This window comes from Ceratotherium simum, chromosome 5, assembly GCF_057802395.1.
Source record: "Ceratotherium simum simum isolate JZ-2026a chromosome 5, ASM5780239v1, whole genome shotgun sequence".
NCBI classification, from domain to species: domain Eukaryota; kingdom Metazoa; phylum Chordata; class Mammalia; order Perissodactyla; family Rhinocerotidae; genus Ceratotherium; species Ceratotherium simum.
Window position 1 is genome coordinate 90,274,380 of NC_141904.1, and position 25,378 is coordinate 90,299,757.

General features: G+C 37.2%; 1 non-coding gene across 1 annotated transcript; it reads left to right on the forward strand.

Moving 5' to 3' along the window:
- Nucleotides 1-7,487: 7,487 nt before the first annotated feature.
- On the forward strand, nucleotides 7,488-7,594 carry LOC147917155 (U6 spliceosomal RNA). Its single transcript, XR_015552385.1, has one exon. It is a non-coding gene; the product is annotated as a U6 spliceosomal RNA (small nuclear RNA).
- The last annotated feature ends 17,784 nt before the right edge of the window (nucleotides 7,595-25,378 follow it).

The window sequence follows — 25,378 nt, forward strand, 5'->3', positions numbered from 1 at the left end:
TTATTTCTAGTAGCTTTAGTTACATGCAATAGAATTCTTAACTCTTAGAATCCTTAACTAAGAAGTAAGTAGTTGTGAACTGCCTGTTATACCAGCATTCTTTAGATTGGCAAATTTATAAATGCATTTCATAATTCCTAGAGGTATATTTTCCTCACAGTAAATTTTCTAATGTGGCATAAAACATGTTTCCCAATAGGCCCAAATATCTTTCATTTTCCTGAAATAGGAAGTCAAAAGGAGACAAACCTATTTTTAATAATATTTTAGTATTTTATCTTATTTGGAAGTGATCTATATTTTTAATGACTATCCATCATTTAATTTGACTTAGTGAAATTCTAAAATTTAAAGTTATCAAAAAGATTTTGAAAGCTATTTTTCAAGCACACACCCATAAAGCATAATTATTGCACCCCAAAACTCTTATCCTATGTTCACGTATCTAAATCATTTGTTCTCACCAATTATGTTTAGATTACTCCCCAAAACTTCATGTGACATTAAAGTGGTTAGCCATAATCTTAAGATATTTTTTGCTGACAAATTTTGTAACAGAGATAACATAAACTAGATAAACCCGGGTAGAATGAAAGTTGCATGTCTGCCTGATTCAGTTTTGATAGCTCTGAAGGCATGCCTGTTTCAATTAAACCAAAAACCTTAAGTTAGCTTTTGTTTACTAAAGATTAATTCTAGATCATGTAAACTGAAAAGTATTTGGGTTACTTTCTATATTTCTGAGATTTACAAATTCTTAATTTATAAGCACAATTTCAAGCCAATTAAATTGAGATCTTTACAAACCAACTTGGCAATACTGTCTGGAGATAGAAAAATGTCACATCTCTATAACACATCCATAGACACATAGACATAAGCAGAGATCTTACAGTTTTTGTTTTAAAATTTTTAGTCATGTCTCAGGTACAAAACTTAAAAGAATAGTTGGATCTAAATTGTATTTCTGGCAGATGGATAAATTGTTACCTGTTCAAATGGCACAGTCTTTCTACTGAAGATTTTTTATTTGCGTGCTGTAACAATCATTTTAGAGCTGTTTTTGGAGTCATTTTGTCTTTTAGAAACTTCTTCTAGGAAGCTTCAACAAACAGAAATAGAAAACAAGAGTACTCACCAGAAAGGGCAATGTCTTCATGAAAAGAGAAAGAGAAAGCTAGTTTTCTCCCAGGAGTTTTGGAGTATATTTGTCTGTTATCAAAAGTGTAGGGTAATTGCTATTAAAATTTTTTCTTCTAAGTGTTTATATGCTCCAGTTAACTTAGAAATAGTAAATAGGGCTTTAGCATTTGAATCCTGAGAGTGTCTGATTTTAAAGGGACAGGTTTCTGCAAAGAAGAAGAGAGAAAGATGGTGCTAGGGGTGAAGCCTGAGCACAAGATGGTTGCCAGGGTGGAATCTGAGACAAAGTAGTCTGGGGAGACAAACAGAATGGCAGCTGAGACAAAGAAAGAGGAGGGGAACACGAGTCTTCAGCAGCCATTTTGTTCTCCAGTTTTTTAGCTGTTTTGGCTAATTTAGATATGGTATCTTGTAGCGAGGTCATTTTAGAGTTTTGTGTGTGTCCAGAAGCCTCCAAGTACCAATGAAAATAGACATACCATTCATTTTGCTTAATTTTAGAGCCATAGTCTTCCAATTTGGTTTTAAGAAAAGTGAGTTTGGGGAGATCGAAAGTTCCCCATAATGGCCATTGTAATTCTGGACTACTCTTGGTCAGTTTGGCACACTTAGTTTAAAATGCACAGGTAAGGGACCCATAGTTCTTAAACATAAACCCAGCCAAAGTCCCTGAAGGAGGGTTTCCCTCAGAACATTTAGATGACTGGGATTCCATTTCTGAAGTTTCCTCTGAAAACCCAAGAAAGTTGCTACAGTCCTAACTCTGATACCCAAGGGAATCTAGAAACAAAAGAAAGTTGCTGGATTCCCAGCCCCAATTCAAAAAGGAATCTGAAAACCAAAGAAAAATTCCTGGATTCTCAGCAAGCCTGATCCACAAAATGAACTGTGCTACCACTTCAGAAAATAGCAATTACTTACTAAGGACAAAGCCTTGAACCAAAGGATACAGCCTTGAACTAGGAAGGACAAAGACCCTCCTTCAAAAGGACAAAGACTCTCCTAATTCCAAATAAACTCAGAGAGCTCAAAACACAAGGAGAACAAAGCTCAGAATCTGAGAGGAGACTCACCAAACAGAAAGCAGGTGGCAACTACAGAAACAATGAGTACAAGGGTCTCAGGGCAGGTACCTCGCTTGATTCCGGGGGTCACCATCTCTCAGGGGTTTCCTCCTCAGATCCCACTTTCTGACGCCATCTATGTCAACTTAAAAAGCAAATTCTTCAGTTATTTTATCCTCAAAATGAGTTTATTCAGGAATAGTCAAAGAATTGCAATTTGGGATGTGCCTGCCATGGCGAACAATGGGCAAATCCAGACAGACAAAGAAAGGAGCTTGCCTTTATAGAGAAAAAAGGGGAGTAGGAGGGGTGTCCTAAATGAAAGACCATCGGAGGAAAGTAACAGTTCAAGATGGTGACGGCTTCTCATTGGCTGAGCTGCAGTGTTTCTCATTGGCTGGGCTGCTGCTGGATAGGGAGAGAAATCTTCCTTCAAAAGACAAGCAGTTGCATTTCTTGTCAGAGGTTCAAGCATAGGTCTCTTCCTGTTTTTAGTAATTGACAATGTGTGATGGGGTGTAAAAGCTCCCCCTACAGGCCTTCCTGACTTCAGTTTAGTTGAGGTTTCTCTTATTCATTTCGCAGCTCTAATAAGAGATGTTGATTTTCAGTTGTTTAGCTTTTTATTTGTGAAGATGGAATGATGGATTTCAAGCTCCTACATGCTGGAACAGAAATCAAACTGTTGGTTTGGAAGTTCCAAAACATTTTTAAATCTAAATACAATGGATGCTTTTCACAGAAAATAGAAATGACCAAAAAGTGGTGGAAAACTTAAAAGTAGCTCAGTAAATATGGATGGCATGGAAAACCCCTTTACCTTAATTAAAAAATATCTGCCACAAGCCAACAGCTAATATCAAGTTTTATGAGTAAATCCTAGAAGAGTCCTTATTCAAGTCAAACAACATAAGCATGCTCGATGAGCTAAGGGTGCAGAAACACTTCACTGAGACCCCTGGGGTCAGTTCAGTCTCACACTCAGAGCCTTTTAGACTTCTCAAGGCTAATTGAGTATATCCTATATTGGGTACAAGCCCAGTGGGGGCTGGGCAGCACTCCACAATCAAGCACATTAGTATCTCAGCAGCCAAATGCACTTGCCCAAGTTGTGCACATAAAGAGTATAAGCAGCCTACAGTAGTTCAGATCAGGTTTTGTTTCCCAATGAGTCTCCCACAAACCTGTGAAAGGACTTTTAGACTTCAGAGCTTTTGGCACTGGAAACAGCAGATACAGTATTGAAGACCTATTCTGTCAATCAATATTGCCCATAAATTCTAGGCAATGCAATAAGACAACGAAACGAGGCGAAAACACCGGGAAAAAAAGAGACAAAATTGTCATACTAATTCTCCCTTTCAAAACAATGAGAGAGTACAGTAAGACAGCTGCATTTTAGCGTTATATTTTTTAAATTCAGTATTTGTCCATCTATATGACTATAACATATATGTGCAAACATGGGTGTATGTCTGTGCATGTGTGTAAGAATGGGTAGCATCCTTTCTTTTCTCCCAGATGGAGACCGAAGACAGTAACAGTCCATGGCTAATAATTTAATCCAGTCTTTTCTAGACTGTTCATTTCTAAAGCTCTCATTGTGTTGCCAAGGGAGCAGCCTTTAAAGGAAGGGGCTCTGTGGCTGCTTTCTTACTCAGCTAAGCCTGAAAGAAAAGCAGGAAAAGAACAAAGGAGTAAGTACCATGCTGGATAATAGAGTGATTTACTGATTCCATGGAAGGGGGAGTGTTCTTTGCTAATTAAGAGGCAGTTAGAAGACATTTTCTTCCTCAGTGTGGCAACAACTAGTGTTTGTCCTTAAGAAGTACATGTTTGTGCTTAATTCAAAAGATACTTCTGTATCATGCACATGTTAATTTCTAGATGGATTAGATGTTTAAACATAAAAACATCACTAAAACTATTTCAATAAGATATAGATTAATAATTCTAAAAACCTGGAGTAGGAAGTCTTTTGTTTCTCAGAAGTGAGAAAGGAAAAACATAAATGACTTACCATGTAAAAATATAAAATTTTTATGCTAAAAATCACCACAAATATTAAAAAGGAACAAGTCACTGGTTAAAAAAATATTCACAACTGAAATGACTATCAGAGAGTGCTATGGGTTGGATTGTGTACCCCCTAAAAAAGGAATGTTGAAGTCCTAACCCCCAATACCTCAGAATGTGACCTTATTTGGGAATAGGGTCTTTACAGAGGTAATCCAGTCAAAATGAGGTTATTAGGGTGGACCCCAGTCCAATACACCTGGTATCCTTATAAAAATGAAATTTGGACACAGACAGACACACACAGAGAGAAGAAGGCCATGTGAAGATTGAGGATTGGAGTGATGCATCTTCAAGCCATGGAATGCCAAAGATTGCCAGCAAACCACCAGAAACTAGGAAGAGGCAAGGAAGGACTCCCGTACAGGTTTCAGAGGGAGCAGGGCCCTGCCGGCATTCTGATTTCAGACTTCCAACTCCCAGACCTGTGAGACAATGCATTTCTGTTGCTCTAAGCCACCCAGTTTGTGGGGCTGTGTTACCCTAGGAAACTAATACAAAGAGTTAACAGTTTTTAGGTGTAAAAAATTTTACATATCAGTAATAAAAAAGATGAAAACCCAACAGAAAAATTATCACGAGATATAAACAAAGAAGATAGCAAAGATGTGAAGTAAGACAGAAATCATCATACACTAATATGAGAGTTTTGGAGCAGGGCATACCAAGGGCCGGACAGCACGGGCTGTTCGCCTTCAGCTCAGGCAATAGTGGGTGCCTTTCCTGGAGACAACTTAGAAAACCACCTAAAAGAGAGTTGACTTTTTATTATCAAAATTCTCAAAATCAGTGATATAATAGTCCTCAAAAAAGTCTCCTGTTGGTCTAATACTTACACACTTGCTGCTGTTACCGATTAAAAAAAAAATAAAACTTCTCTTTTAGAACAGTTTAGATTTACAGAAAGATTGAGAGGATTTTCCAGAGTTCTCATATGCCCCCTCATCCAATTCTCCCTAAAATCAATATCTTACGTTAGTGTGGTTTGTCTGTTACAATTAATGAACCAATATTGACATGTGGTTATTAACTAAAGTCCGCAGTTTATTCTGGCTTCCTTAGATTTTACCTAACATCTTTTCCTGTTCCAGGAGACCACATTATATTTACTTGTCATATCTCCTTAGGCTTGACTGTGATAGTTTCTCAGATTGTCCTTGTTTTTGATGATCTTAACAGTTTTGAGGATTAACAATTTTTAAGATGTCTCTTTACTGGAATTTATCTGAAGTTTATTTGATACTTTTCTCATTATTAGACTGGGGTAATGGGAAGACCACAGAGGTAGAGTGCCATTTTCATAACATCATATCAAGGTTACGTGCTGTCGACATGATTTTTCACTATTGATATTGACCTTTTTGTCAAAGATCAGTTGACTCTATTTATGTGGGTCTATTTCTGGGTTCTCTATTCTGTTCCATTGATCTCTTAGTCTATACTTGAGTCAACACTAGACTGTCTTGATAATTGTGACTTTACATTAAGCCTCGAAGTTTGGTGGTATCAGCTCTGACTTTGTTCTTCCTCAATATTGCCTTGGCTATTCCGGGCCTTTGCCTCCCTGTATAAACTTTAGAATCACTTTATTGATATCCACAAGGTAACTTACTGGGGTTTTGTTTGGAATTGCATTGAATCTATAAGATCAAATTGGGAAAGACTGACATCTTAACAATATTGAGTCTTCCTATCCGTGGAGGTGAAACATTCTTCTACTTATTTAGATCTTTGATTTTCTTATCAGAATTTTGTAGTTATTTCTCTACAAAACTTATGATTCTTATTCTAGATCTTAGATATTGTTCAAGGATCTTGTACATATTTTGTTAGATTTATACCTAAGTATTTCATTGATTTTGGTGATAATATAAATGTTGTTGTGTTTCTAATTTCAAAATCCAGTTGCTCATTGCCAGTATATAGGAAAGCAATTGACTTTTTATATAAACTTTGTATCCTGCATCTTTGCTATAATCACTTAGGTCTAGGAGTTTTATTCTATTCACTGGAGTTTTCTACATAGACAATTATGCCATCTATTAATAGATAGAGTTTAATTTCTTTCTCCCAAATCTTTATATCTTCTATTTCCTTTTCTTGTCTTATCAGATTAGCTAGGATTTCTCCTATGATGTTGAATAGGAGTGGTGAGAAGGAACATCCTTGCCTTGATCCTGATCTTACAAGGAAATCACATAGTTTCTCACCATTAAGTATGTTGTTAGCTATAGGGGGTTTGTAGATGTTCTTTAGCCAGTTGAAGAAGTTTTCCTGTATTCCTAGTTTGTTGAGAGGTTTTGGGTTTTTTTGTTTTTTCCATCATGAATGGGTATTGAATTTTGTCAAGTGTTTTTTCTGCATCTATCGATATCATCATATGATTTTTTTTCTTTAGCTTGATGTGATGGATTACATTAACTGATTTTTGAATGTTGAGCCAGTCTTGCATACCTGGAATAAATCCCACTTGGTCATGGTAAATAATTCTTTGTATACATTGTTGGGTTTGATTTGTGAATATATTGTTGAGGGTTTTTGCATCTATGTTTATGAGAGATATTGGTGTGCAATTTTCCTCAGGCATACCTCATTTCATTGTGCTTCACTTTCTTGTGCTTTGCAGATATTGCATTTTTTTTTACAAATTGAAGGTTTGTGGCAATCCTGCATCAAGCAAATCTATCAGCATCATTTTTCCAACAGCATTCGCTCACCTCAAGTTTCTGTGTCACGTATTGGTAATTCTCACATTTCAGACTTTTTCAGTATTATTATATTTGTTATGGTGATCTGTGATCAATGATCTTTGATGTTACTAATGTAATTATTTTGGGGCACCATGAACGTCACCCATATAAGATGGTGAATTTAATTGATAAACATTGTATGTGTTCTGACTGCTCCACCAACTGGCTGCTCCCCCATCTCTCCCCCTCTCCTCAGGCCTCCCTATTCCCTGAGACACAACAATATTGCAATTAGGCCAATTAATAACCCTGCAATGGCCTCTAAGTGTTCACGTGAAAGGAAGAGTCATAAATCTCACCTGAAATCAAAACCTAGGAATGATGAAGCTTAGTGAGGAAGGCAGGTCAAAAGCTGAGAAAGGTCAAAAGCTGGGCCTCTTGCACCAAAAAGTTAGCCAAGTTGTGAATGCAAATGAAAAGTTCTTGAAGGAAATTAAAAGCGAGCACTACTCCAGTGCTCGCTTCGGCAGCACATATACTAAAATTGGAACGATACAGAGAAGATTAGCATGGCCCCTGCACAAGGATGACACACAAATTCGTGAAGCGTTCCATATTTTTAGATTGGACTAGTGGTTACCAGAGGGGAAGTGGGGAGGGAGGAGGGTGAAAGGGATAATTTGGCACATGTGTGTGGTGATGGGTTGTAATTAGTATTTGGGTGGTGAACATGATGTAATCTATGCAGAAATAGAAGTACAATGATGTACATCTGAAATTTATACAATGCTATAAACCAATGTTACTGCAATAAACAAAAAATTAAAAAAAAAAAAGAAAAAAAGTAATGAACACACGGAGCTCTGCATAAGAAAAAAATAAAATAAAAGTGCTGCTCCAGAGAACACATGAATGATAAGAAAGTGAAACAGCCTTATTGCTGAAATGGAGAAAGTTTTAGTGGTCTGATAGAAGATCAAACCAACCACAACATTCCCTTAAGCCAAAGCCTCATCTAGAGCAAGGCCTTAACTCTCTTCAACTCTATAAAGGCTGAAAGAGTTGAGGAAACTTCAGAAGAAAAGTTGAAAGCTAGCAGAGGTTGGTTCATGAGGTTTAAGGAAAGAAGCTGTTTCCGTAACATAAAAGTGCAAGGGGAAGCAGCAAGTTTTGATGTAAAGGCTGCAACAAGGTGTCCAGAAGATCCAGCTAAGATAATTAATAAAGGTGGCTCCACTAAACAACAGATTTTCAATGTAGATGAAACAGCCTTCTGTGGAAAGAAGATGCCATCTGGGACTTTCATAGCTAGAGAGAAGTCAGTGCCTGGTTTCAAGTCTTCAAAGGACAGGCTGACTCCTGTTAGCGGGGCTAGTGCAGCCGGTGACTTTAGTTGCAACCAATGCTCATTTGCCATTCTGAAAATCCTAGAGCCCTTACAAATTATGCTAAATCTACTCTGCCTGTGCTCTATAAATGGAACAACAAAGCCTAGATGACAGCACATCTCTTTCCAACATGGTTTACTGAATATTTTAAGCCCACTGTTCATACACATTGCTCAGAAAAGAAGATTCTTTCAAAACGTTACTGCTCATTGACAATGCACCTGGTCACTCAAGAGCTCTGATGGAGATTTACAGCAAGATTAATGTTGTTTTCATGCCTGCTAACACAACATCCATTCTGCAGTTCATGGATCAAGGAGTAATTTCAACTTTCAAGTCTTATTATCTAAGAAATCTATTTAGTAAGGCTACAGCTGCCATAGATAAGTGATGCCTCTGATGGATCTGGGCAAAGTAAATTGAAAACCTTCTGGAAAGGATTCCCCATTCTAGATGCCATTAAGAACATTTGTGACTCATGGGAAGAGGTCAAAATATCAACATTAACAGGAGTTTGGAAGAAGTTGATTCCAACCCTCATGGATGACTTTGAGGGGTTCAAGTCTTCAGTGGAGGAAGTGACTGCAGATGTGGTGGAAACAGCAAGAGAACTGGAATTAGAAGAGGAGCCTGAAGATGTGACTGAATGGCTGCAATCTCATGATCAAACTTTATGGGATGAGGAGGTGCTTCTTATGGATGAGTAAAGAAAGGGGTTTCTTGAGATGGAATCTTCTCCTGGTGAAGACGCTGTGAAGATTGTTGAAATGACAACAAAGGATTTAGAATATCACATGAACTTAGTTGATAAAGCAGCAGCAGGGTTTGAGGGACTGACTCCAATTTTGAAAGAAGTTCTACTGTGGGTAAAATGCTATCCAACAGCATCACATGCTGCAGAGAAATTGCTCTTGAAAGGAAGAGTCAATGGATGCAGCAAACTTCATTGTTGTCTTATTTTAAGAAATTGCCAGAGCCACTCCAACCTCCAGCAACCACCACCCTGATCAGTCAGCAGCCATCGACATCGAGGCAAGACCCTCCACCAGCAAAAAGATTATGACTCACTGAAGGCTCGGGTGATAGTTAGCAGTTTCTAGGAATAAAGTGTTTTTAATTAATGTGTGTACATTGTTTTTTTAGACATAATGCTATGGCACACTTCATAGACTACGGTGTAGTGTAAACATAACTTTTATATGTGCTGGGAAAACAAAATATTGGTGTGACTCATTTTATTGTAATATTTGCTTTATTGCAGAGAATTGGAACCAAACTCACAATATCTCCGAAATATGCCTGTAATGTCTTTGACTGGTTTTGGTATTAGGGTGATGCTGACCTCAGAGAACGAATCAGGAAGTCGTTCTTTAGCTTCTCTTTTTTGGACAAGATTGTGAAGAATTTATATCACTTGCTTTTTAATTGCTTTGTAGAATTGACCAATGCAAACAGCTGGGTCTGGTACCTTCAGTTTTTTAAGATTATTATTGATTCAATTTCTTTGGAGATGTTGGCCTATTCAGATATTTATTTCTCCTGGTGTGAGTTTTAGTAGATTGCGTCTTTCAAGAAATTGGTACATCTCATCGAAGTTATCAAATTTTGTGGACAGAGTTGTTCATAACTTTTATGATTCTTTTAATATGTATCTGTAGTGATGGTCCCTGTTTCATTTCTGATATTAGTAATTTGTGTCTTCTTTTTTTCTTGGTTAGCCTGGCCAACTAATATCAATTTTATTGGTCTATTTGAAGAACCAACCTCAGTATTCATTGATTTTTCTCTATTGTATTCCAATATTCTATTTCATTAATTTATGCTCTGATTTTTCTTATTTCTTTTCTTCTGGTTAGTTTTTGGGTTTTTTTGGTTATTTATTCTTCTGTTTTTATTGCAGTAACATTGGTTTATAACATTATATAAATTTCAGGTGTACATCATTATATATCGATTTCTGTATATATTACATCATGTTCACCACCCAATTGCTTTAGGAAGCATGGACCTCTTAACTATGTTAATTCTTCCAATCCAAGAGCATGGAATATCTTTCCATTTCTTTGTGTCTTCTTCAATTTCTTTCAGCAATGTTTTATAGTTTTCAGTGTACAGGTCTTTCACCTCTTTGGTTAAGTTTATTCCTAGGTATTTTATTCTTTTTGTTGCAATTGTAAATGAGATTGTATTCTAAATTCCTCTTTCTGCTGTTTCGTTGTTAGTGTATAGAAATGCAACTGATTTTTGTATGTTGATTTTGTATCCTGCAACTTTACCGTATTCACTTATTATTTCTAAAAGTTTTTGGGTGGATTCTTTAGGGTTTTCTATATATAAAATCATGTCATCAGCAAATAGTGACAGTTTCACTTCTTCCTTTCCAATTTGGATCTCTTTTATTTCTTTTTCTTGCCTGATTGCTCTGGCTAGGACTTCCAGTACTATGTTAGATAGGAGTGGTGAGAGTGGGCATCCTTGTCTGGTTCCTGTTCTTAGAGGGATAGCTTTCAGTCTTTCACCATTGAGAATGATATTAGCTGTGGGTTTGCCATATATGGCCTTAATTATGTTGAGGTCCTTTCCTTCTATACCCATTTTATTCAGAGTTTTTATCATAAATGGATGCTGTATCATGTCACATGCTTTCTCTGCATCTATTGAGATGATCATGTGATTTTTATTCTTCATTTTGTTAATGTGGTGGATTGCGTTGATTGATTTGTGGATATTGAACCATTCCTGCATCCCTGGAATAAATCCCACCTGATCATGGTGTATGATCTTTTTAATATATTGTTGTTTTCGATTTGCTAGTATCTTGTTGAGGATTTTTGCATCTATGTTCATCAGTGATATTAGCCTGTAATTTTCTTTTTTTTGTGTTGTCCTTTTGGTTTTGGTATCAGGGTAATGTTGGCTTCATAGAATGTGTTAGGAATCTTCTCTTCCTCTTCAATTTTTTGGAAGAGTTTGAGAAGGATAGGTATTAAGTCTTCTCTGAATGTTTGGTAGAATTCACCAGGGAAGCCATCTGGTCCTGGACTTTTATTTTTTGGGAGGTTTTTGATTACTATTTTGATCTCCTTACTGGTGATTGGTCTCTATTCAAGTTCTTTATTTCTTCTTGATTTAGGTTTGGAAGGTTGTATGGTTCTAAGAATTTATCCATTTCTTCTAGATTATCCAATTTGTTGGCATATAGCTTATCGTAGTGTTCTCTTATAATCTTTTGTATTTCTGAGGTGTCCATTGTAATTTCTTCTTTTTCACATCTGATTTTATTTATTTGAGACTTCTCTCTTTTTTTCTTGGTGAGTCTAGCTAAAGGTTTGTCACTTTTATTTATCTTTTCAAAGAACCAGCTCTTGGTTTCATTGATTTTATTCTGTTGGCTTTTAAGTCTTTATTTCATTAATTTCTGCTCTGGTTTTGGCTTTGTTTGTTCTTCTTTTTCTAGTTCCTTTAGGAGCACTGTTAGATTGTTTATTTGAGATTTTTCTTGTTTGTTGAGGTAGGCCTGTATTGCTACAAACCTCCCTCTTAGAACTGCTTTTGCTGTATCCCACAAATTCTGGCATGTCATATTTTCATTTGTCTCCAGGTATTTTTTGCTTTCTCCTTCTTCATTGACCCAATCGTTGTTCAGTAGCATTTTCTTTAATCTCCACACATTTGTGGCTTTTCCGATTTTCTTCCCGTAGTTGATTTCTAGTTTTATACCGTTGTGGTCAGAAAAGATGCTTGGTATTATTTCAGTCTTCTTAAATTTATTGAGACTTGTTTCGTGGCCTAATATGTGATCAATCCTGGAGAATGTTCCGTGTGTATTTGAAAAGAATGTGTATTCTTTGGTTTTGGGATGGAGTGTTCTGTATACATCTACTAAGACCATCTGGTCCAGTGTGTTATTTAAGGCCAATGTTTCCTTATTGATCCTCTGTTTGGATGATATATCCATTGGTGTAAGTGGAGTGTTGAAGTCTCCTACTATTATTGTGTTACTGTCTATTTCTCCTTTTATGTCTGTTAATTGTTTTATATATTTAGGTGCTCCTACGTTGGATGCATAGATATTTACATGTGTTGTATCCTCTTGTTGGATTGTTCCTTTGATCATTAAGTAGTGCCCTTCTTTGTCTCTTGTTACAGTTTTTGTTTTAAAGTCTATTTTGTCTGATATGAGTATTGCTACCCCAGCTTTCTTTTCATTGCCATTTGTGTTGAGTATCTTTTTCCATCCCTTCACTTTCAGTTTGTGAGTGTCTTTAGGTCTGAAATGTGTCTCTCGTATGCAGCACAGTGATTATAAACTCAAGTTACTTCAGTTCCCCTTTCATGTGACCAATTAAAATTTTTATTTGTGTTTAAAATTTAAAACAATGAAACAGAGTGGAAACTTCAAGATGCAATGTTTTGTTTGGTTAATGCAATTTTTAGTTTATACATAGAATATTTTACTGAATTTGAAAAATATTCTTTAAATTGAAATTTTGTATTCTTTTTTAATTGTTTTCTTCAAACTAAAGAAAAATTAAGAAAATCTTGATTATTACCTAAAATTATTAGTGACAAAAATTTTGTCACATAGAGTGTGTGGAAGAAGAAGATCTCTTCAGAGTGTCAACTATACTGTTACACCAGTGATTTGGATCATGCTGGACTCAGAGCGAGACTGTGAGTGAAGGCAGTTAGGGGAGGAGAGAGCGAGTGGACAGGGGAGGCACCAGGTAACAAGCGATACAGGGAAATGGCTTTTGCCTAAAGAATAGTCGGAGCTCACAGATTAAAAGTGTTTATCAAATTGCAGAGTGGACTGATGGCATATCCTTGAAAGATTCCTGCACTCCAAGAATGTAAAAAAATATTAACTAGATTTCAGGAGGAAAGAACAAATTTCTTACAAAGAAAAAAAAATAAAAATTGCTTCTGACTTCTCACCTGCAACACTAGAAGCTAGAAGATGGGCTTCTAAGAGAAAAAGAAACATACGCAAGAATTCAGAAAGAATATCCGAGTACATCACATATCTGAAACAACACTTAAGAACAGTCTCCTGCCACACAATGAATTAACCAAAAGAGAACTCAGGGTAAGGGAGGTGAAGAGAAGAGAAAACAATAGTCAGCAACTGAGTAACACATATGACTACATACAAATGAATATGGATAAACTCTCCAAAATGGATGTCTGTATGTGTATATGTGTGTGCATGCACATGCCAGATAACATTCTTGAAACAGAAAAGACATAATGAAAGGAAAATTTTAATAAAAATCTTGAACTCAGTAAACTGTATCAGCAAAACCTAGGAGTTTGGGAAGGATGGGAACAAACAACAATTAGAGGGGAAGACTTCAACATATCTCTCCAAGAACAGGAAAGACGTTATAGTCAAAAAATAAGGGAAGATTTTATGCATTAAGTGTCATTATTAAGAAGGTGAAAAGACAACCTAGAGAACGGGAGAAAGTTTTTGCAAATCATATATCTAAGAAGGATCTAATATCCAAAATATATAAAGAAATTTTATAAATCAATAACAAAAACACAAACAATCCAATTTAAAAAATGAGCAAAAGACTTGAGTAGACATTTCTCCAAAGAAGATGTACAAATGGTCAACAACCACGTGAAAAGATGCTCAATATCATTAGTCATTAGGGAAATGCAAATCAAAACCACAGTGAGATACCACTTTATACTCACTAGGATGGGTATTATAGAAAAAAACCCAGAAAATAACAAGTGTTGACAATAATGTGGAGAAATTGGAACCCTTATGTGGTGCTGATGGGAATGTAAAATGGTGCAGCTGCTGTGGAAAACAGATTGGTGGTTCCTCAAAAAGTGTAATTCTATCCCTAAGTACATACTTAAGAAGTTGAAAACAGGGACTCAGACAAATACTTGTACACAGATGTTCATGGCAGCATGATTTATAATAGTCAAAAGATAGAAATAACCCAAATACTCATCAGTGGATGAATAGGTAAACAAATTGTGTTATATCCACACAATGGAATATTATTCAGCCATAAAAAGGAATGAAGTACTGATATATGCTACAATGTGGATGAACCTTGAAAACATCATGCTGCGTGAAAGAAGCCAGATACAAAAGGTCACATGTTGTGTGATTTTATTTATATGAAATATCCAGAATAGGTCAACCCATAGAGAAAGGTAGTAAATAGGTGGTTACCAGGGAATAGGGAGAGAGGGAAGGAGAGAGAATGGCTGCTTGATGGGTACAGGATTTTATTTTGGGATAAGAAAAATGTTTTGGAACTTGTGCTAAATGTAGTAGATACCACTGAATTATACACTTTAAAAAGGTGAATTTTATGTTATACGAATTTCACCTCAATAAAAAAATTAAGGAAATAGAGGACTCAAACTTGACTATGCATATGTGTGTTGCATGTGTGTGTGTATTTACATAGACAGATAATCTTACATCTCTACACTGGAGAATGGACTTTTTTTTAAATCCATGAAACATTTATAAGGATTTGTCATGGAATACTCTGTGTCCAAAAAAGGAGAAATTTTACTGACGGATCTAATAAAGTTAAAAACAACTAATAGAAAGAGAAACAAAAGTGATATATAGTTAGAAATTAAAAGCATGCTTCTAGATGACTTTGGCTCACAGTGGGGTTTGAGTGAAGAGTGCAGACTAAATAAAAGCCATCAGAAGAGAAGCTCTTTATAACAGAACTCTAGGGCTTAAGGAACAAAGTAAAAAAACAAAGTTAGTAAGTACTCAGTTCTAAACTTTAGACAACAAAAGAAATAATAAAGAGAAAATAGGTAAAAGCAAAAGATGAAATTATTAAAATAAAAGTAAAATAAAAATAGAAAGGAGAAGAAAAGACAGACAGAGGAGAGATTCACAAAGAATTACAGGTGAAAACTAAATATACCTCTGTGGTACAAATTTCAAAACCTAGATGAAATTAATGATTTCCCAGAAAAATATAAATGATAAAACTAAACCCAAAAGGAGTGGAGATCTTGAACAGAAAATCACCATAGAAGAAAGAGATTGGGAGTGTGATAGGAAATCTCCTCTTGAATAAGGCACCGGAATCAGATGGGATGACAGCTGAATGAACTGATAATTCACATAATTCTAACGTTATTTAAAGTATTTCAGCCCACATAAAGAGATAGAAAATTCCCTTATAAATAATCAATAGAACTCTAACACCCAAATAGGATAAAAGTAATATGACATCTATAAACTAATTTTACTTCTGAATATAGATGTAAAAATTCTAAACAACATATTAGCCAAATGAATACATTATCAAGCTGAGTTTATTCCAAGAATGAAAAAGTGCCTTAATATCAAGAAACCAAAAGGAGAAAACCCATATGGTTTTATTAATCCTGAAAAAGGCAGTTAACCAAATTTATCTGTGGTTCTTAACAAATCTTCAGGAACCAAGGGAAATTACTTAATGAAGACTATCTACCAATATTAATGGGAAATATTATCCTAAACTACAAAACACTAACAAAATCATTTTAATTACAATCATTAGCTAGAGATAGAGACTCTCTCTCGTGTTATTTAATGTCTTGGAGGTTATAATTTAGTGAAGGGGGAGGAAGAGTGGCCACTACCCACTCTGGGTCGGGTCCTTCCTGGCTGGGCTACAAATTAAATTGACATGAGACCGAATAGCAGGAAAAAATCAAAGTTTAATAACATGTATACACGGGAGAAACCAGAGAAACTGAGTTTCTCAACAAATGGTGGAGATTTTCATTTTAAATAGATTTGGATAAAGACAAAGGAGGATGTTGGGGGTGGGGAGGGAGACAGAAATCCTGGTAATCAAGAGTATTTGGATTTAAGTCCTCTCCTTCAGTACTGATAAGAGTTTCTAGAGATGAGGTCATCCCCCCTCTTCCCAGTACAGAGAGGGAGATACCTTTACAAATGGAGATTTCCCTTACAAATGTAAATTATCCACACCCAGAGTTAAATTCATTTAGGCAGTTTGGGGGAAGTCAAATGTCCGTCAGAGAAAGTAATCAAGGTAAAGAGACATATTTTGGGGTGGCCAGTTTTGATCTCCCACATTAGATAAACGTTGGAAACAAAGAGATAAAGTAGTCTCCGTTTAGTATGATATCATTCTATGTAGAAAACTCAAAAGAAACTTTTTGGGAGGCAAAAGTATAGAGACAGAACGAGGATTAGTGGTTGCCTCAGGCTAGAGGTAGGAATGGGAATAAATGCAAATTGATTTTGGTGATATTTGCATAATTTTTAAGTTTACTAAAAATCACTGAATTGTACACTTAAAATGAGTGAATTTTTGGTTGTGTAAATTCTGTCTCAATAAAGCTGTTTTTTTTTTTTTTAACTCTTCTAGAGTGAAGAAAATTTAAGATGGTTGGGTATAAGCATGTTAAAAAATATTTTTCTTGGAAAAAGATTTTAAAATTTAGGAATATATTTAATAAGAAAAGCACAGGAACTTTAAAGAAAACTAATAAATTATACAGAAGGACATAAAGCAAGAATTGAACAAATAGAAAACACAACCGTGTTCTTAACTGGGAAGACTTGACAGCATTAAAATGTCAATTGTTCTAAAATTCATATAAAATTTTAGTGCAATTCTAATTAGAACCTCAACAGGACTTTCCTCCCCATTACATAAGATGATCTTAAAGTTTATATGAAAAATAAATGTCAAGAATGGCAAAGGAAAGATATGAAAAAGATCAACAGCACAAATGGATTTGTCTTACTTGGAACAAAAACATATGATACAACTACAGTAATTAAGTCAATGTGGTCTTGGTGTAGAAACAGATAAATCAGTAAATCAGACTAAAGAATCAAGCATGATCTGTGTGTGTGTGCATGCGTGTGTGTGTGTGGGGGGAGACTTCACACATGACAAAGATTGTGGTTCCATTTGGTGGAAAAATAAGGAATTATTTAGCAAATGGTGCTGTCAAAACTGGATCTCCATTTGCAAGATAATCATATTGACTCTCAGACCATATACAAAAATAAATTCCAAATATACTAAGGGCTTAAATATAAAAGCAAAATAATGAAAATTCTGCAAGAAAATTTATAAGATTACATAAACAATCTAGACAGTAGAAAAGAATCTTTTAACAAGTGCTGGAAACCAAAAAGTTATTTTTTTTAAAGAAACATATTGAAAATGTAAAAAAAAAAAGGAAAATCATTTTCTGTTGGGTGAAAGATGGCATAAGCAAAATCAACAGACAGATGCTAGATTTGGAAAAATATTTATATTATAGAAAATGAAGCTATATCTGTAAGATATGATGTATTTTCACAAAGTAAGAAACTCTAGTTGACATTTATACACTAGACTAAAGAAGATGAGGAAAGATCTATATGAAATGTTGATAACGATTAACAATAAGATAGAAAATGGACCAAGGACAAAACAGATGAGCAAATTCAAGTGGCCACCAAACATATAAAAATGATGATTAAATGTACCAGTGGACAGGAAAATGCAAATGAAAATAACAATGAGATTTTATTTTACTTCCCTAAAACAGGCCAACTTTTAAGATCTAGAGCACCTGTTGCTGGTGGAAATGCAGCGAAAAGAACACTCTCAGACATTGCTGGTGGAGTGTGTGTGTTTGAGTCTTTGGAATTGAGCAACATCAACATTTATTACAACTAGAAATAGTACAGATGTGAGGATAGATACAAATAGCCTTTATTGCAACATTGTTCATAGGGGCAAAAAACCAAGAAACCTGGAAACAACCTGAATGGCTATGAGTAGAAGAATTGTTGAAAAAATATATCTTTATCACACTAGGGTCTATTAGGCATTCATTAAAAAGAACTGAATTAGAGCTAGACCAGTTGCCTTGCAAGAATTTCCACAAGGTACTGTCGAGCGAGAAGCAATATGCCAAGAAATGCCTGTACTATGATCCCATTTTTTGAAAGATAAGCTATGATAAGGAGATTGCATATATGTATATTATGTGAGCATATACGTATATGAATATGTCTATAGGTCAGTTTATCCTTATTTGGGCATGGGCAAAAATATGAATGTACACATTAAACGGGTTATCATGGATTCTCTGAGGGCTGCTATATGGGTGAAGTGGGGATGGGAGAGGAAGGGGCAGAGGACATCCAGCAAAATTATTTTAATAAAATAGAGAAAGTGAAAAAATTATGTATAATATGCCTACCCACACAGATGTACAAAAAATTATAAGTGCATATATGTATACTTTTTCAAATAGAAAGAAAACCAATTTTTAAGGTAGGGGACTAGAGGATAGAGTTGAAACAGGAGGAAAGATGGCAGCATAGATTAGGTCTGACAGCTGGGGCTCCACTCACAGCCTCACACACACCCTCCCAAGGCAGGTAAGCCTTTCAAGGACCACTTCAACTCCGAATTCATTCCTTATTCATTAGCTGTGGACAAACCCAAGAAGGACCTCAGATTTGTCACATTATTGGGTTCTTTTCTTTTGCCCTTCTCTTTTCCACCTTTTGTTCTGTTAAATGCAACTAGGTGAAAGAACGATCAATCTTTGAAAGAACATGAGGACCTCTCCTTTTCTCTTACCTTGGGGCAAGACAGTTTGTCGCATAGAAGCAGTTAGAAACCTCCATCGGGGGGGCTGGCCCAGTAGTGCAAGCGGTTAAGTGCGCGCGCTCCGCTGCGGCAGCCCGGGGTTCACCGGTTCGGATCCCGGGAGCACACCGACGCACCACTTGTCAAGCCGTGCTGTGGCGGCGTCCCATATAAAGCGGAGGAGGATTGGCACGGATGTTAGCCCAGGGCCAGTCTCCTCAGCAAAAAAAGGAGGAGGATTGGCATGGATGTTACCTCAGGGTCGGTCTTCCTCACAAAAAAAAAAAAAGTAAAAAAAAGAAAGAAACCACCATTAGGGATTTTGAAATTTATTTATTTATTTTTTAATTTTTATTTATTTATTTTTTTTCCCCCAAAGCCCCAGTAGATAGTTGTATGTCATAGCTGCACATCCTTCTAGTTGCTGTATGTGGGACGCGGCCTCAGCATGGCCGGAGAAGCGGTGTGTCGGTGCGCGCCAGGGATCTGAACCCGGGCCACCAGCAGCGGAGCGCACGCACTTAACCGCTAAGCCACGGGGCCGGCCCAGGGATTTTGAAATTTAAAACTTTCCTTGACATTTATACAATGGAATAAAGAGGATGAGGAAATATCTACTTGATATGTTGATAAGGAAGAAAATCAAGTTGAATAATAGTGTGAATAAAGTATTTCCATTTTAAATATATTTTCCCAACTTTAATGAAAAATTTTAAATATAGGGAAAAGCTGAAAGAATACTACATTAAATACCTGTGTATCTGTATAGTCCCTCCTAGATAACAGTATTAAACAATATTAAAATGCTGCCATATTTGTTCTCTCTTGATTTATCTCTGCTCTATCACTGGATTGTCAATGCTTCACTCCTAAATACTGCAGTCTGCATCTCTTGAGAATAAAGATAATCTCCTACAAACCATAATTCCATTATCACATCTAATAATATTAACAGTAATTCCATATCATCTAATATCCCATCATTATATAAATTTATCCTAAGAATACCTTTTATAGCTTTTTCTTAAAGTAGGATCAAATCAACATTTATGCATTGCATTTGGTTGTTACGCCTTTTTAGTCTCTGTGGGTCTAGAACAGTCCCTGTCCCTTTCTTTTCTTTTTTTCTTCAATGGCGTTGACTTCCTGAAGAGTCCAGGTTTGTTTTCTTGTAAAATATCCCATATTCTGATTTGCCTGATCTTTCCTTAATAGGGTTATCAAGGAGGAGGAAACTCCCCCCTCTATCCCTCTTGAGCTCTTATGGCTGGACTAAAAGTAAGTTGATACAAGATCAGATTAACAGAAAAAAATTTAATATGTACATATTGGAGATTATAAAAATGATGCTCTCTGAGATTAGCAAAGCAGGCTGCTTTTATATCTTTTTACATAAAGAAATAATAAATTCGTGAGGAAATGACAAGACAAAGAAACTTGGATTTGAGGTATGTAATTAGTGAGGAATTTAAGCAGAGTTTAGGCTTGAGGCAGTAAATTAATAAAAGTAACCAAGTGTGCTTATAAAGGCTTCTCCACCCTGAGTTCCCTAGCTTTGGTGATAAGGATGTCTCTATCTCCTGGTGTGGAGGGTACCTTTCACAGGGGAGATTCATTTCCTGCTTTCAGGGGGAACAAAGAGAAGAGGGGGAAATGCCCTTTTTACACCGGCTGCTTCTCAAGTAACTTTAATTTGAAATAATCAATATTTTGCTATTGTGGGATATTTGGGGGTGGCTTGTCCTGGGCCCAAATAGTGTCATTTAACTTGTTCCTCTACATGCTGAATCTCTGATGAATTGGAAATTAAGTCTTGGGGCTTATTGAATGCAGGTGAAAGATTTTTGGCAAAAACCGTTCCTATGTGTGTGTTCTTCATATTGCATCCCAGCGGAGGCACCCAGTGCAAAGTTGTTCCACTACGAATGATGCTAAGTGTGGCCACTCAATTAAGATGGTGACTGGCAGAGCTCTCCACTAGAAAGGACAAAGTTTTCTTTGTATATTTGGTAAAGGAGACCCGGGCAGAGGATCAACACTGCCCACTACCAAAATCCATCACCTAAATGTTGGTTCACAAAATGCAGGCCACCCATGCAGTGATATACTCTGCAGCTATAAAGAAGAAGGCTTCATTGGGGCCAAGGTATATTCTGAACAACATAGGATAATTTTTATATGTAATATTGTGATGGGGAAGATTTTTTCAAAACGTGATATCAAACTTAGAACTCAGGAATTAACATATTGACAGATTTCGCTATATTTAAGAGTTAAATTATTCCAGGAATGGAAGGGGGTCCAGCATAAGAAAATCAATGTAATATGCCACATTAACAGAATGAAGGGAAATAACCACACTATCATCTTGATACTGGCCCTGATACCAGTTCCCCTACATTAAACCCAGAATATATGGGGTTAAAACCAAAAGCACTCATCCTCTTTCCCTGTTTCTCTAAGTTACATTCACATGAAGACACTGGTTGTTTTACAAATTATTAAAAGCCCAGGTGGCCTCAAGTTGGGCTCACACTGATGTTTTGGCTAATTACCAGTCCTTGAGGTTTGTTACAGAGAAACTGACATCAAGAAGCCAAAGCTTCTCAGCCCTCGACTCCTTGGCTCGGAATCCACCATCCACCAGGGAGACGGAGACAGTTGAAGGACGCCCACCTGCGATTCCCTTATCCTGCGATCCTCCTCCCCGCCAGCAGCCTGAAAAGGCCAAACACAGGCTGGTGGAAAAATGCTGACCAACAAGACCACAGGCTCCCCCTCCCTACAAGCAGCCATGTTCCTCACAACCCTTAAAACCCCTTGCATCCCAACTTTCGGGGAGACGGGACAAATTTGAGAGCTCTCATCTCCCAGCTGATGTCACCCGAAATAAAAACTTTTTCCTTGCCATAAGCCGGGTGTTCTAGTTTTATTTGGCCCCTCTTGTGTGGCAGATAAAGAACCTGGGTATGTATCTGGTAACAATCTCAATAGATGAAGGAAAAGCATTTAACAAAATCCAACTCTTTCGTGATAAAAACCACTCAGAAAACTAGAAATAGGTGGGAACTTCCTCAACATGATAAAGGGAACTTATGAAAAACCACAGCCAACATCATACTCAATGGTGGAATGCTGAAAGCTTTCCCTCTAAGATCAGAAACAAGATAAGGGTGCCTGCTTCCACCACTGCTATTCAGGATTATAGTGGAAGTTCTAGCCAGAGCAAGTAAGCAAGAAAAAGAAATAAAAGGCATCCAAATAAAAGGCATCCAAATCAGGAAGAAAGATGTAAAACTATCTTTATTCACAGATGACATGATCCTATATATGGACAATCCCAAAGAATTCACCAAAAAACTACTAGAACCAATGAAAAAATTTAGCGAAGTGGGAAGATATACAAGATCAATACATAAAATTAAGTTGTGTTTCTATACATCTGCAATGAACAAGCTGAAGAATAAATTAAAATAATTCCATTTATAATAGCATCCAAAAGAATAAAATAACTAGGAATAGATTTAAGCAAAAGAGTGAAGGACTTGTACACTAAAAACTATAAAATGTTGCTGAAGGAAATTAAAGAATACCTAAATAAATGGAAAGACATCCCATGTTCATCAACTGGAAGGCTTAATATTGTTCAAATGTCAATACTACCCAAAGCAATCTACAGATTTAATGCAATCCCTGTCAAAATTCCAACAGTCTTTTTTGCAGAAATGGAAAATTCATATGGAAGTTCAGGGGGCCCTAAATAGCCAAAAACAATCTTGTCAACAACCTAACTATAAGAGCTAAAACCAAAAAACTCTTGGAAGAAAACATAGCGGCAATGGGTTCTTAGATATGATACCAAAAGCATGAGCAACAATAAAAAATAGATAAATTGGATTTCATCAAAATTAAAACTTTGGGGTATCAAAGGATACCCCAAACGTGAAAAGGAACGTTCTCAAGAAAGTGAAAAGACAACCTACTGAATGGGAAAAAATATTTGCAAATCACATATCTGATAAGGCCACTATCTAGAATATATAAAAATCTTTTATAAATCAACAACAAAAACACAAGCCAACCAATTTTAAAAAAAGCAAAGAACTTGAATGGACATTTTCCCAAAGAAGATGTATAAATGGCCAATGAACACGTGAAAATATGCTCAACATCCTTAGTCACTAGGGAAATGTAAATCAAAGCCACAATGAAATACCACTTCACACCCAATAGGATGGCTGTAATAAAAAAGAAACAACAGAAAATTACAAATATTGGCGAGTGCAGTGGTCTGAATGTTTATGTTCCCCCCAAATTCATGTATTGAAATCCTAACCCCTGATGAGATGGTTTTAGGAGGTGAAGCCTTTGAGAGGTACTTAGTTGACGAGAGTGGAGCTGTCATAAATGCAGTTAGTGCCTAATAAAAGAGACCCCACAGGGATCTCTAGCCCCTGCCACCATGTGAGGACACATGGCGCTAGCTATGAACCAGGAAGAGGCTCTCACCCACCCATGCTGGCACCCTGATCTCAGACTTCCAGCCTCTATAATTATGAGAAATGAACTTTTGTTGTTTATATTCTACCCAGTCTGTGGTATTTTTGTTGTTATAGCAGCCTGAACAGACTGAGATAGTGAAGATGTGGAGAAACTGGAACCCGCAGACATTGTTGGGGGGAATGTAAAATAATTCAGCCACTGTGTATGAATGTGTTTAGTGGCTCCTCAAAAAGTTAAACATAGAATAAACATATGACCCAGCAATTCCACCTCTAGTTACATCCCCAAAAGAATCTCCCAGCCAAACAAGTACAGGTTCACTGCAGAACTACTCACAACAGCCAAAAGGTGCAAACTGCCCAAATGTCCATCAATGGACGAGTGGATAAACAAATTGTTTGTGATATACGAAAAATGGAATATTATTGAGCCATTAATCTTGTAAAATCTCAACTGAGTATACTGCAATTCAGTCCTGACACTAACCACCTGGAGCTGGCATCAGACTCCACAGGCTGAGGACACTGTCCGAAGCACTGCCCCCACTTCAGATGCCAGGTGCAAATCTCAGGGGGTCCCCAGGCCTCCCATGCTTCTGAATGACTGGCTATAAATTCAGGGGTTCGTGTGACCCCTTTGGGTTCGATAATTCAGTAGAATGACTCACAGAACTCAGGAAAACACTATCTTTTTGTGTGTGTGTGTGAGGAAGATCAGCCCTGAGCTAACATCCGATGCGAATCCTCCTCTTTTTTGCTGAGAAGGACTGGCCCTGGGCTAACATCTGTGCCCATCTTCCTCTACTTTATATGGGACTCTGGCACAGCAGAGCGTGTGTTGGTGCACGCCCGGGATCCGAACCTGTGAACCCTCAGGCTGCCAAAGCAGAGCGTGCGCACTTAACCACTACGCCACCAGGCCGGACCCGGGAAAACACTATTCTTATGATTGCAGCTTTATTATAAAGGGAACAGATCAGGAGGACCAGGCAAATGAAGAGAGGCATAGACCAGTTGGGAAGGTAACACAGAGCTCCTGTGCCCTCTCCTCGTGGCGCGGGTGCGTCAGCTTCCTGGCACACTCACCTGTTCACCAACCAGAAGCTCCACTGAGCTTCAGTGTCCAGAGTTTTTATTGGGGTTTCATTACATAAACATGTTGATTAAATCATCAGACACACGACTGAACTCAATCTCAAGGCCCCCTCAATTTCCAGGTGGAAAGTCCCAACCCTCTAGTCACTTGGTTGGGTGACCAGCCTGCCCTGAAGTTATCTAGGGGTGTGAGTCACCTCATTAGAATAACAAAGACACTCCTATCACTCCGGAAATCCCGAGTTTTAGAAGCTCATCCCCTGGGACAAAGATCAAAGTGTTTTTTATACCACAGTCATAGGAAAGGAACAAAATACTGACACATGGGTGAACTTCAAAAGCATTTTGTTAAGTGAAGGATGTCAGACACAAAAGGTGACATACTGTACGATTCCTTTTATATGAAATATCCACAGGAAGAAAACCCATAGAGACAGAGCTCAGACCGGTGGTTGCCAGGGGCTGGTGAATGGACATGGGGACAAACGACCTGGAGGGTACAGGGCTGAGTTGTCAAGCCAGCCCTGAAGCTCTCGCTCTCAACCTCTTGCCAAGTGAGATAATAAATGTCTTTTCTGCCCCCAAGTCTGTCCACTGACTCTTCCCTTTCTTGCAGCTGAAGGCACCCACATGCCAAGGTGGCCGAGGCAAGACTAAGTTCATGGGTGTCCCTTCAAGCTCGTGGCTCCCGGGAAGAGGGAGGAGCTCGGGGGGCAGGCACACAGGGCTAACACTGCCCTACTGCAACCCCCTGCCCTTGTGTGAGCAGGGCGGGCTCACCGTGCCGAGGTAAAG